The 13,447-nt window shown below is 31.8% G+C and overlaps 1 non-coding gene across 1 annotated transcript; it reads left to right on the top strand.

Moving 5' to 3' along the window:
- The first annotated feature begins 3,579 nt into the window (after positions 1 to 3,579).
- On the top strand, positions 3,580 to 3,686 carry LOC122725218. The gene has a single exon (XR_006352688.1). It is a non-coding gene; the product is annotated as a small nucleolar RNA R71 (small nucleolar RNA).
- The last annotated feature ends 9,761 nt before the right edge of the window (positions 3,687 to 13,447 follow it).

Here is a 13,447-nt window from a genome sequence, read left to right as displayed (position 1 = left end):
TTTTAGATATTCATACTATTTGATCTATTTGTCAAAAACTAAAATAAGTTGACTAACTATATTTTTTTATAAATAGACTAAATAATTTAATTTTATAAAATATAAAAATATTTTAATATAGTAATTTTAATATAGAAACAATAGATAAATTTTTGAAAACTTAAAAATTTGATAATAATTCTCTCATAAATAAAACTCCTAACTCCCAATATTATTTTTATAGCAACTACCCTATTCATATATTCCTGATCTCCATCCTTATTTTTTTACAATTTAAAATATTTATTTCTAATTTTTAAAATTTCAACTCCAAATAATTTACTTAAATTTTTCTTTAAAATATATAAGATAATTTAATTTATTTTTATATACTATATTTATTATTAAAAAGTAATTTTTTTCAATTATTCTTGTTGAACTTAAATATCAATTTAAAAATTTTATCTTAGTATGCATCTAAATAGAAAAATTTGTAAAATGATCAAAATTAAAAGTATTACCGCAAGATAAAATTACGCCCCTAACTTAAATTTCTACATTCATTACTATGCTAGACTACTCTTAGACGCAATCTGTCATTGGTGGCGAGGGCTAACTGGAGCTTCCGGCGACAGAAAATAGCTTGGCGTTTGGTCTGTGGGCACATAGCTTGGCGTTTGGTCTGTGGAGAAGAAATTGCCGGCGAGATCGAGGTGGTGAGATGGTTGGGCGGTTGGCAGCAAGAGAGAGAGAGGAAAGAAGGGAAGGGAGAACATGGAGAAAATAGGGCTCACAAGTGTTTGGATATATATATATAGAAAAAGAAAACACAGGAGTTTTCGCGGTGCAACCTGTGAAATATGGGGTAATTGCCGATTACATGGCGTATCCCGTGTAACCTACTATTTCTTTCTTTTTTTTTGTTTTCTTTTTTCATAGTGGAGAACATGGGTCTTCGTGTGTTTCAATAACGAAACACAGGGTAAGACCCTATTACATGGATTTATCCCGTGTGTTTTGCTGTTTCTCCTTTTTTGCATAAAAATATATATTTATATATAAAAAAATAAAGAAACATACCTAATCCTAATTTTCCTTTGTGACTTTCTTCTCTTATAAAATACAAGACAAAATACAAATTAAAAAGACATAATTAAGTTAATGAAATAGGAGAGCAAATAATTAAAGAAAAATAAGATCAATTTGGACGGTCCCACAGTAGTAGCGCTTTTTATAGTCACTAGCTTGACATCATCCAAGGGTACTATGTCAAAATTATGGAGGCTCTATACTTTCCAAGCCACCCTCAAAATATGGCTTTAATCTCTGACCATTAATTTTGAAGATTCGATCCTCGTTTTTTATTTCCACTGCTTTATAGGGGAATATTGAAACAACTTTAAAAGGACCAGAACTTATTAGAATACAATTTGCCTGGAAAGAGTAAAACCTTCTGACTCACATGGAACTTACGTCTAGCAATATGCTTATTATGCCATCTCTTGGTTCTTTCTTTATATATCTTAGGCATTTTTATAAGAATGTAGGAGTTCATCTAACTCATTCAACTGTAATAAATAGTTTTCTCCTGTAGCTTTTATGTTAAAATTCAGTAACTTGGTTGTCCAATAAGCTCGATGCTCTAATTCCATATGCAAATGGCATGTTTTCTCAAATGCCAAGTGGTAAGGAGACATGCCAATTGGAGCCTTGAAGGCTATCCTCTAAGTCCATAATGCATCGTCTAATTTTCAAGACCAACCTTTCTTGGAGGCTTTAACTATAGTCTTAAAGATGCGTTTAAGCTCTCTGTTAGATACTTCTACTTGTCCACTCGTCTATGAATGGTATGGTGTATCTACACTTTTCCCATGCATTAATTCCATGTCATCAACTATAACAATATTCTCAACCAATGGCTAAAAACAAGTATCAATAACATCATCAGTCATGCAATCAAGTTCACTTTTAAATTTATTCTCACAATCATCCAAATGATCTCTAACACATTCATCACCAATGTCAATCCTAAAATAATTATCAATAGTATCGGGATATCTAGAAGATTACAGAATATTAAAAGTTACCTCTTCTTACCTTACTCTCAAAGTCAATTTTTCCTCATGAACATCAATGAGAGTCTTACTAGTTGCAAGGAATGGGCGTCCCAAAATCAATGGAATCTCTTAATCTTTCTCCATATCAAGAATAAAAAAATCTATTGGGAAGATGAATTTATCCACTTTGACTAACACATCTTCTATCACACCTTTAGGATATGTTACGAAACGATCTACAAGCTACAAGGATATTCTAGTAGGTTTCACTTCTCCAAAGTCCAAGTTTTTTGAAAACATATAAAGGCATCAAGTTATTACTAGTGCCTAAATCACATAAAGCTTTGTGAACTCTACATTACCAATATTACAAGAGATAGTAAAACTCCCTAGACCTAGAGCTTAGAAGGCAATTTATTCTGAATAACGGCACTGCACTCCTCTGTAAGCATCACAATCCCTTAATCTTCAAGCTTTCTTTTCTTGGAGAGAATTTCCTTCAGGAACTTTGCATAGCTAGGCATCTGAGCTAATGCTTCATCAAATGGAATGTTAATGTACAACTTTTTAAATACCTCCAAGAATTTCAGAAAGTTTTTATCTTCATTGCTCTTCTTGAGTCTATGAGGGAAAGGAATAGTGGTTTGTATGGGGCACAACCACCTCTACCTATGGCTTTTCTACCACCTCTTCTTTAGTAGCAGCATCAACTATTTACTTATCTTTCTTTGTTTACTCCTTTAGAGGTAGTTCTTCCAACTCCTTGCCATTCCTCAAGGTAATTGCATTTACCAGTTCTTTTAGATTTGTTTCAGTGTTGCTAGGAAAAGTACCTTGAGTTCTATTGGATACTAGATTTGCCAATTGTCCCATTTGTACTTCTAAATTTTTTTATAGCTGCTTATTATTTTAGAGGTTAGATCTAGTTTCTCCTATAAAGTTTTTGGTTTCTCCTATGAAGTCAGTAGTGACTTTAACAAGAGTTTCTACTATACTTTCCAAACTGCTCTTCTTCTCAAGTGGTTGAAATCTAGGTGGTACTCTCTGTGGTAGTAGCAGAGCTTGAGTTTGTGGCCATTTGTTCCACCTGAGATTCGGATGATCTCTCCCACCTTCATGGTAAGTATTGGAGTATGGATTGTTTTGCTAGCTATTGTTGATTACCCACATAATTAACCTACTCAGCTTGTAAAAGAGAGTAGTCCATCAGACACTCATTGGAATCATGGTTGCTAGTACACTTCTCATATATCTGCACCACATAATTAACAGAATAGTAGTAAATTTATCCAACCTTCTAGTTAGAACTTCTACATGAGCTTGTAGTGCATAAATAATGTCAATCTTATGCATTTCTAGAGGTCTCCTGGGTGGAATCCTATCTATGGAAAACTCAAAATTTGTGGTGGCCAATTTATCTAAAAGGGCAAAGGCTTCAAGGATTTCTTTTCTCATGAATGATCCTCGAGCTGCATTATCTACCATATTTCTTGTGTTGGCATTGAGCCCATAGTAGAATTTCTCTATAACCATCCAATCTGATAGTTTATGGTGAGGACATATTCTAAGCATATCCCTCATTCTCTCCTAGGCTTCATAAAGTGGTTCTGACTCCATCTGCAAAAAATAAAAGATTTCATTCCTCAATTTTGATGTTTTTGTTGGTGGAAAGAACCTTTTTAAAAATTTATCTACTAAATCATCCTAGGTAGTGATTGATCTAGGTGGAAGGTTTTGTAACCACTCCTTGGCCTTATCCTTCAATGTGAAAGGAAATAGGCTCAATCTAATAGCTTCATATGATACACTATTCTGCTTATAATTATCACAAAGATCTAGGAATTGCTCCAAATGATTACGTGGATCTTCACTAGACAACCAGCAAAACTGAAGTGTGTTCTAAAACATTTGTACCAGTGAAGGTTTTAGCTCATAATTATTGGCTTGCACTCCAGGTCTAACAATCCTTGACCCAATTTGTCTAATATTAGGTCTAACATAGTCTCGAAGTGTTCTGTGATTGTATGGTTTAGCTTCTTCTCCAACCACTGGATTTGCAACTACTGCATTGTTGTTGTTTCCATCACCAGATTCAAAAACAACTCTATTTTCAACTATGTTTGGTTTAATTTTCAGTTCAGTTGCTATTGGAGCAATACTCTTGCTTCCTCTGACTTTCTTTCTATTCTGATGACAAGTGCATTCGATCTCTGGGTGGTACTACAAAGGCTTTTCAATGCCCTTATTTCTCATGCACTACCTGTCAGCAAAAACGATAAAATAAAATAAATAAAATATCTAAAGTAATAACATCGTTTACTATTCTAATTTTAGTGTTGCTAGTCCCCGGCAATGGTGACAAAAACTTGACAGCAATGATATCCACAAGCATATGGAATCATCTTAAGTAACACTACAAGAAAGACTAAAATCACTAATGGAAAGTATTCTGTTAGTGACAATAACCGCAATACTAACGAAATTGAAATTTTATTGTTTACACTAATAGACTCAATTTCGGTTAGAAAAGCCATTAGTGAATATACAAATTACTAGCCGATGTTAGTAACTGGTATAGAGTCACTAACGAATTTTTTGTCATTATAAATTCCGTTATTATCATGTTTTTATTTTCAAAAGGCAGTGATGGACATTTCCTTCATTACTATCACTAGCAGACTGATGTACGTTAGTGTCTTTGACATCCCGCGATTATACCAATCACTAACAGATTAATTCTAACTAAATCTATTTTACCCAAATTTATTTGAGTGATTGTATTCACAGGCTTGTAACACAAATTTTCAGAAGCGCCTGTCACTATTCTTCTAACTAAACCTGTTCCTACAAATTTCTCGATTCCTCACTCACGATAATCGTCGCCTGTAATAACTCTTGCTTGTGTATCTTCGGTCAGCTGCCATCACCATTGTCACTATCCACCTTGGACGACATTGTTTACATGATATCTCACTGTCCATAATCCAAATTTTCGAAGGTGCAAGTTCTTTCAAATTTTCCGATATCTCACTCACGATAGCAGTCACCTATCATATCACTTGCTTGTCTATCTCCGATTGGTTGTCATCACCACTGTCACTGTCAACATCTATTGACATTGTTCACATTCCCTCACCTTCCCTCTCCTTCCCTCTCTTCAGCAACGTCCTTCCCTTTCATCAAAAGTAAGTAATTTTCTCAATCACCCTGCTATTGATCAGGTAAGCTTTTCATGCTAATAATGATGCTCAACTAGGTTTGTGTTCATTTATTATGTTAAGTTTGCTGCTCAAATATGTCTTCTATCCTTTGATTGTTTTGACATAGTAGACTGCAGGACCATATGATTTGGGAAAATCATAATGGCTATTAAATATAATTGATTCTTATCCAAAACTAGGATTTTTATAAAAATAACAATGAGATCTAACTTCATTAGCAAATTTAAGCTTTCAGCTGAGTTGAATTGCATTCATGCATGCAGTTAACATAGTGAGACAACAATTGCTTCTTTTGCTATTTTTTTGTGCTTATATATGTTGTAATTGCTCTTATCTTAGCATGTAATTTGGACTTGAGTTTCTAGATGTACCTCAATTGTGTGTCCAGATCTTTAAGGAATTGGACTTGAGTTTAATTTGAACTTAAGTTTGGACTTGTGTATTCAATTTTAGAATGTAATGACTTGAGTTTCTAGATGTGATGTAATAATGTATTTAGACAATTGTGCTTACATGTGTTGTTATTGATGTAAAGAATGCTGTTGTGCATAGCATGACTGAAATGCTGTTGTGCTGTTGTGCATAACATGACTGCAATGTTGTTGTGCACAACAGCATACTACAGCAACAACATACTACAGCAGCAGCAAGCACCTGCTGGTGTGCACACAGAAGCAGCATGAAATTTCTTGAATGTCTTAGAATAAAAATCTATCTAAGTTCATATATTTTCTCTTCCTTCTCCAAACTCCAATCATTTCTCTTTTCCTATTTAAACAAAATTTTCTTCTTCTTCTGCAACTCCTTTTCCAAAATCCTAATAATCATCATTTTTTTTTCTTTCTTTGACTTTTCTTTCTCTTAAGTACTTGTTTTTTATGATTCCTCTATTATATTTCTGATTGTTCTCTATAATGACAGAGAAGTCGTCAACAAAAATTAAAAATTACAAGTTTAATTTTTAATCTTACTTTTTTTGTTGTTATTTCTTTACGTTTTCTACTTCATTCTTTTTTATTATTGGCTCTTTGATGAATAGTTGGTATATTGGTTTCTCAAATGGGTTTTGTTGGTTTGTGTGTGTGTGTGTATGAGAAATGATAGAGATTGAGCTTTAGCTTAGAGAAAGGGAGAGGTTGATGGTGAAGGAAAGAGATGTAGATGGTAAGTCAATGTCACATCAACAAGAAGGTTTGTAAATTGGTAATTTGGACTTGAGTTTCTCGATGCACCTCAATTGTGTCTAGATCTTTAAGAAATTGAGTTTAATTTGGACTTGAGTTTGGACTTGTGTGTCCAATTTTAGAATATAATTTGGACTTGAGTTTCTAGATGTGATGTAATAATACATTTAGACAATTGTGCTTACATGTGTTGTAATTGATGAAAGGAATGTTGTTGTGTATAGCATGACTGAAATGCTACTGTGCTGTTGTGCACAGCATGACTGGAATGCTGCTATGCACAGCAGCACACTACAGCAACAGTAGGCACCTACTGCTGTGCACACAGAAGCAGCATGAAATATCTTGAATGTCTTAGAATAAAAATCTACCCAAGTTCATATATTTTCTCTTTCTTCTCCAAACTCCAATCATTTCTCTTTTCCTATCTAAATAAAATTTCCTTCTTCTTCTGCAACTATTTTTCCAAAATCCTAATAATCATCATTTTCTTTTTCTTTCTCTTGCTTTTCTTTTTCTTAAGTACTTGTTCTTTATGATTCCTCTATTATATTTCTTATTGTTCTCTATAATGATAGAGAAGTCGTCAATAAAAATTAAAAATTACAAGTTTAATTTTTAATCTTACTTTTGTTTGTTGTTATTTCTATACATCTTCTGCTTCATTCTTTTTTATTATTGGCTCTTTGATGAATAGTTGGTATACTAGTTTCCCAAATGGGTTTTGTTGGTTTTTGTGTGTGTGTATGAGAAAATAATGGAGATTGAGCTTTAGCATAGAGAAAGAGGGAGGTTGATGGTGAAGGAAAGAGATGTAGATGGTAAGTCAATGTCACATCAATAGGAAAGTTTGTGAATTGGTAATTATAGGTCATCAGTGTTCAAATTTAGCCTTGATTTCTACCGCATGGGATCTATTTTTAGGGTTGCTATTCAAATTTTAAACACTTTAGAAATGAAAGAAGTTATGTTGAGCTCCCTTTCCTCCTTCATTCTTGATTGATATTCTACTATTTAATTGTTCGTTAACAGATGTATTTTTTTAGTAATGTGCATTCACACTTTGAAATTCTTTTCACATTAACTTTTAAGTAGATTTATTTACCGCATATATTTCGCCATATAGAAACTGGATGTATTCTCGATTGAAAGAGGGTTTATTGAATTTCATATTCTTGGATGGAATAAATAAATTTATTCAAACAACTAAGAATTTTTCAAGTTGTTTAAATGGTGATAAAATTTGTTGTCCGTGCAACAGATTTAAGTGTCAAAATTGTAGATTTCATGATGAAAATACCTTCAATTATCATTTAATGAAGCATGATTTTGTACATAATTACCTTAATGGTACTTGCATGGAGAGACTGAAGCACATCAATCTTCTCGTAAACACCAAAATAATCCACCCTTAGATACATCAAGTCCTCATGTACTTGACAATGATGATCATGATGATTTTAATTAGTTTGAAGATATGGTCATAGATGCAGCAAGTCCTCATGTACATAATAATGAGATATGTGAGCTACCAAATATTGCTGCACAAAAATTTCATAATATGTTAAATGCTGCGAATCAAGAGTTATGGTCTAAATGTGAAAATCACTCTCAATTATTAGTAGTTTCTCGTTTATTGAACTTGAAGGCTAAACACTATTTTTTAGAGAAGTGTTTTGATGAGATTTGTCAACTTATTAAGGAGATATTACCAGATGGCAGCGTCATGATAGAGAACTTCTATTGTATAAAAAAACTAGTGCAAAGATCATTTTTTTCAAAGAAGACCGTAACAAAAGACATTAAGGATTTCTATCGGGGAGAATTCAAGGTAATAATAACAATATATATATTTTCAAGAATTTTTATTATCAAATAACTAATGATAATATTTCAATGTTTTTACAAAAATATTTTATTTGGAATAAAGCAATTGACAGATTAATGAAAATTGCCTAGCAAAAGAAGATAGTTGAGAGATATAGAGGGCTTATGTGTGAAATCAGAAAAGGAATGTCAAAGAATATAGCTACTTTAGATTATGTTTTGAAGAAGTGACAGGAAGCTTGGAACACTTATAAATACAAAGAGAAGTATAAAAAGTTTTCTGAAAACAGACACAATGAGGTTGGAGGTGTAGAATCTGGCATTTCTTGGTACACTTGTGGATCTATTTCACTGTATACCCACCAGCAAAGGATGGTATTTATAATTAAAATTTTATTTATTTATTTATTTCTTATTGCATTAATAATTTTACTCTTAATATAATTATCAACAAAAAGAAAGTTTGGGAAGAGGTCCTCATCCTCATAAGCTTTTTGAGCGAACACACAAGATAAAGAGGATGGATGAGTTTGTTGATGCAAGGTCGCAGTTTATTTATGTAAGTTTATAAGATGTTAAATTTGTAATCACCTTTTTAATTGTTATATTATCAAATAAATATTATGTTAATACATTTTTAGACTGCAGAAACGCTATATAAAGTTGAAAAAGTCTGCTACGCAGCAACAAGAGAGAATGAGTGAACCACCAAACATAGATAAGGCCCAGCTGTATTACAAGGCAATTGGCAGGCAGAAGAAAAGTTGAGTTTATGGACTAGGGTCCCATGCTTCTGCATATTTCCGTAGTTCTTCGTATTATTCTGCCTCATTCTCCTCCGTATCCCATGTGGATATTGCTGTGAGTGAGGAAATGAACTTGATGAAGAATAAAATTGATTGGCTCGAGATAGAGAAAGGTAGACTAAACTTAGTTGTGGAGCAGTTTCAAGAGTTTATGCTTAAATAATGGCACAATAGGGTATCAGGAGATCCTCTCGGACATCTGCTCCTATCCCCCCTTCTCCGCAACAACAATGTGATGATGCCCTGTTTGATCCTGACCAGCATGCAGACAATGATGAAGATACAGATGATGAGCTGACGAGTTTAGTTTGATATGTTTTATAGATAATGATGCCACTATTAGTTTAACTTGTGGAACTTTTTACATATTATACTTAAATTAGATATTACTTATGCAATGTTTGATATTTTAAAACACTTTTAGTTTAAATTTTAATTTTAATGTTTAAGTTGGTACTTGCTTTTATATAATATAATTGATTATGTTTGTGTTCAGATCATAAATATAATTAATGTATAGATACATAGTATTATGAAAATTATGGATATAGTGAAAATATAAATGATGCTATTGCTAAAATTCCATAATCACTAATGGATTATCAATGGATTGTCCGTTGATATCAATAACAAGAAAAATTCGTTAGTGATCCAATTAGTTATTGTACTCTACAGTAACGGATTAGTAACATAAATTTCGTTAGTATTTGTAATTGAATAGTAACAGAAACTTCGTTAGTATTTGTGACGGAATAATGACAAAAGTTTAATCAGTAATATTATGAAATCAGTTATCAAGAACGTTTGATTTCAATAACCGACTGGTAATCCATTTTAATTACCAATGGAAATTTCCATTATTGGTCCGTTGTAGGTACTAACAAATTTTGAAATGCCATTGGAAATAGAATTACCAATGAGATTTTCTACAACGGATAAAATCCGTTGGTAATCCGTAAGTGATTTGAGTCAGTAACAGAATTATATTATTTTCCGTTGGGAAATTGTGAATTTCTTGTGGTGTAATAAAGAGGGAGTAGAGTATTGTATCCGCAAGGACTAGAAATTAAGTACTAAAATGTATGTAAATCTAATTATTATTAAGGCTACCAATAATAATGATGATAGTAAGATTTGACATGAAATAAAATAAAATAATAAAATTAATAACTCAACAAGGCAGAATTCATGAAATAATTAATATTAAGTACTAGGATACTTTGATTTCGCTTAGACTTAATTCAATTAATTCATTTGGTTAACAATATAATTTTAATTATCAAATCTATAGCAAATAATCATAAGGTAATTGATCCTCTCCCCTAAATAAGACTAATTTAATTGACTAAAAATTATCACCTATGTCTCAATAATCTGATAACACTTTAATTAATTTTTCAAACAGTGTGATTATTTTTTCTAAAGCTCCACAGGTGAAACATTTATTCCCAATCCAATTAATATTCCTGTGATATTCAATTTTCAATTTATTTCCTAAAACGTTCGCTTCCAGTATTAATTTCAGGGTAAAATCATTCCAGCATCTCGTAGGTATTCAAAAGTATTAATCTCAAGAGTTAAATAATAGATAGGTAAAGAAAATCAACTCAAATAAATTAAAAAGAATCAATAATCCAAGTTACATCAAGTCCTCTATAAAAGGAATTTAGTTGCTCATGTTAAGAATTTAAGAATAAAATCAATTGAAAAATTATCCTAAAATAATAATGAATAACAAATCAAAAGAATAAGAGAAGGAAAAAAAGCTCTAGATGTGTGGATTTCACCTTCTAGATCTTTCAATTCTTCCTCCTTGATCCCCATGATTTTCGTCGTGTACATCTGTTCAAAAATAGATAAAAAGTCATTTAGTTTCTCAATTACTATGTACTTATACCCTCTTGAGACTTCTAATCTATGGCCCTAGAGGAAAATCTAGAGGATTAGGACTTTTGGCAAACCTATGGAGCCAAATGCGTGAAAGAGAGCGAAACAAGGGATAGACTATGAAAATACAAGTCTACACCGTTTTTTCTACTGCATGCTTCGGGCCCAAAATTTTGTCCAAGGAAAAACACTGGGCAGAGAGTCAAAATATGGGACAATGGCAAAAATATAGGGCTACCCCATGTTTTTATTTATTTCTTCAGAATCTTTTCAAATTCACCTGAATTCCTATTTAAAGTGTCTCTTTCATTTCACTTGTTTTGCCCTCTAAAAATACTAAAAATTAAGTGAAAATATCAAATAATATACCAAAATTAAAAATTCTATAATTAAATATAAAAATATAATAAAGTTAAGGAGAACCCATGAAAATAAGTTGATGTAGTTTTAAAAATATATGAGTAATAGGAAATTTCACAACATCACTCGTCCATTATCTTCTATAGTTATGTGGAAGAGTATTTGGCACCTTGAGGTTTCTCTCAAATTGAAGTTATTAATATGGCATTTTCTTCATAATCCTTTCTCAGTTCTAGCTAATTTAGCTAAAAAGAGTTTTTTTTTTTTTTTTTTTTAATGGCACCCACGTGCAACATCAACATCATTAGAGTTTCTTATAGAGTTAAGCATGATTAAAAATTATTAAATTAAGTTTATTATTTAAAATATACATTGAGCGATAGACCCTTGGTGGCATTGATTTCCCAATTGGATCAGATTTATAAAATTCATTATATTTTCTTGTTCCTTCTTTTCTCCATCAACGACACAACAATTGGGTACGTGATCCCAAGAACTAGCTTGCACTTCTTAGACTTGCTTATGCTCATGTTCATGCTCATAATTTTTCTCTCCATTTCTTTCTCTAATTGGTCAATACCATTCCTCAAATATGGACACAAGCTGCTCGACAAAATTATACTATTGAAGGCCAATCTCACAGCAGCAGCAAAATCCATAGGAGAATCTCACATCTTGTACTTCATCTAATTCATCAAAATCTAGGCATATTTTTCATCAATTGGTTGTGCTCTAAATGAATCGATCACTTCATTTCTTTTGCCTTAAATCCAAAATTCACTACTTGAAATGGCCTCTCGTTCCCAAAATTTTCTTGCTGGTGTTGGTGGTTGTGACTTTTTTTTTTCTATTTTAGGAAATTGGAGGTAGATCTAATGTGGAACTTAGAGGAATCAATTTGATTCTTCAACAGTTGGATATGTTTCAGTTTCTCAAATAAATGGCTCTTTAATAGGGTGGGCATTCGGTTGATTCGGTTTAAAATCAAACCGAACCGAATAAATCGAAAATTGAAATTTTAGTATTTATGAAAATCAAACCGAATTGATTTTGGTTAAAAATCAAATTAAATCGAACCGATTTGATTCAATTCGATTCGGTTCGATTAAAATTTTAATAAGTTTTTTATTTTTTACACTTTATTTTTAGTATTTTAAAATTTAATTTTAATATGATCTAATCTCTCTATATCATTGAAAATAATATATTATTATCACTAATCAATTCGATTCGATTTTTTGATTTTTTTCTGATTAAAATCGAATCAAACTGAAATAATTAAAATTTTTAAAATTAAAAATCAAATCGAATTGAAATGAATAAAAAATCGAATTGAATTTTTAAATTAATTCAATTCGATAAATTTTTTCGAACCGAATACCGTTAACTTTACTCTTTTAGCTTCATTAGTTCTTTCTTCGAATAAGACGAACTATTAAACATCACATATCCATAACCGTTGAAATTGCTCGCTAGCCTTTTGTTTATTAAAGACACATCGTTTATGCAACTATTTGCATTAAGGATAGTGGCCCATGGAAGTTGATAATAGGCTGAACCGCTTGGAATTGCCTTTTTTTTAAGACAATTTAGGGTTAGAGTTAAGAGTAAGTTTGATGTATCACGTATGGCCTAGTGGAAGAGAACAAAAATTGCCACATGGGATGCCACCTAGATACAACCACACTTCCCCTATATTGCTTTTCTAATCTGAATAAAATTTCTTTAAATTTTAAATTTTTGTCTATAGTATCAAAATTAAAAATTTAAAATTAAAATATAAAAATATGCAATTTTTAAATTTTTGTCTTCCGATGAAGCTCGCTATTATTAACGGTGAGAGTGGTGGCTAGTGGAAATTGAAAGCGGAAGAGGGAAGAGAGGGAGAGCGAGAGAGAGAGAAAGGAAGAGCATGAGAGGGAAGGAGAAATGAGTTTTTGATGTACGTTTTTCTCTATTTTTTTTTAACTTAAAAATAAAACGTACACATTAATCCTTGATCTTTTAAAATAACCTAATTCAATACAAGTTCATTCAAATAACCCAGCTATTTGAGTCCTAAGTATATTTAGTTAACTCCTTTAATTTATATATGTGAGGATTAGCTGCTTATATGGTCGGCAAAA

The sequence above is a fragment of the Manihot esculenta genome, chromosome 11 (genome assembly GCF_001659605.2).
Source record: "Manihot esculenta cultivar AM560-2 chromosome 11, M.esculenta_v8, whole genome shotgun sequence".
Lineage (NCBI taxonomy): Eukaryota > Viridiplantae > Streptophyta > Magnoliopsida > Malpighiales > Euphorbiaceae > Manihot > Manihot esculenta.
This window is presented reverse-complemented; position numbering and strand designations above follow the sequence as displayed.